We start from the raw sequence: 1,221 nt of genomic DNA, 5'->3' as shown, positions 1-1,221 counted from the left end.
CTTATGCTCCATTTGCTTCAACCACTCAAAACGAAGAAAAAAAAAAGAAAAGAAAAAAAGCGATCCTTCCAGAGCCGACTGTTGTACCAGGAAGCAGCGATTTAAAGATAATCAGTGGCCAAAAACTCATAAAAGTGGATAAAACAGACATTTTTCACGGTGGAATCTGACTGATAAAAACTTTGGAGCTTAATCCAGGACCAGTTTGTGGATAAACATCGAGTCAAGAGCCGCGGACGTTTTTTTCCTTGTTGCACTCCCCGGGGAAGGAATCCCATGCAGTGACGTATGCTGGAGCGGGAGGGCTTTCCCAGCAGCGATTATAAAAATAATCGTTTGTGGCAGCCCTAGAGAGAACCACCATGCTTGTAGATTGCTGGGTTCAAGGGTGTAAAAAAAGCAATAAATAAAGCAAAGTTTCATTAATGTTGTTATATCCCGAGGATTAAAAGCAGCGAATGTGAGCTAACTTTGTTTCTTAGCATCGAGCGTCAGCGGGTGCAGCTGGCTCATAAACAGAGAAAACACACTTCGGCTAATACTGCACAGATTTGCTCTGAGCTGTTTTTTAAGCAGTAAGGACAACTGAAAATGTTTCTAAAAAAACTGATCCGGACTCGAATGAACACCAAGTGATCACATTTAAATATGCATTTCTGTAAAAATGTTCATGTTGATTTGAATTTGCATTCATGCTAATTCATGCTAAATCTAAAGCAAATATGTTACCTACATTCATGGATAAAACACCTGTTTGCCTGCCTCTGACCAGAGCTTTGATCTTCAGTTTTAGCAGTGGTGGGCAGCGCTAATCCAAAAATTAGCTCCGCAATTTCTAAAGTGCTTATGAAAATATGTAGGACCACAACTTCAGAAGCGCTTACGCCATAGAAAAACTATAAGAAGCTAATTTTTAGGGATGAGCGAGTACACCACTATCTGTATCTGTTCAACCATCTAAGTTATCTGTATCTGTATCTGTACTCGGAGTGGGCGGGGCCTAAACCGGATGTGGGTGTGGCTTAACCGGAAGTTGGTGGGGCTTAAATCTGTACATTGTTTAAAGTCTGAAAATGATATGGATTGATCAGAAGTTTCTATATGTATTGTTTATTTGAATGTTATTTACAGAACAGCTTCAAAAATGAGATTCAAATCAATGTTTTTAATCACAAAAGTTAAAAAATAATTCATGTTCTGAGTTTAAAAAGCTCGTTCTGT

The 1,221-nt window shown here is 38.9% G+C and overlaps 1 protein-coding gene across 1 annotated transcript in view; it reads right to left on the bottom strand.

The window, feature by feature from the left end:
- LOC106529781 (tyrosine-protein kinase Fyn) overlaps positions 1 to 1,221 on the bottom strand; it is a gene marked incomplete at its 5' end in the record, with an annotated part of 36,131 nt that overhangs the window by 7,269 nt on the left and 27,641 nt on the right.

The sequence above is a fragment of the Austrofundulus limnaeus genome, unplaced genomic scaffold (assembly GCF_001266775.1).
Source record: "Austrofundulus limnaeus strain Quisiro unplaced genomic scaffold, Austrofundulus_limnaeus-1.0 Scaffold465, whole genome shotgun sequence".
Lineage (NCBI taxonomy): Eukaryota > Metazoa > Chordata > Actinopteri > Cyprinodontiformes > Rivulidae > Austrofundulus > Austrofundulus limnaeus.
The sequence above is the reverse complement of the archived record's forward strand: the minus strand, read 5'-3'. Positions and strand labels throughout refer to the sequence as shown.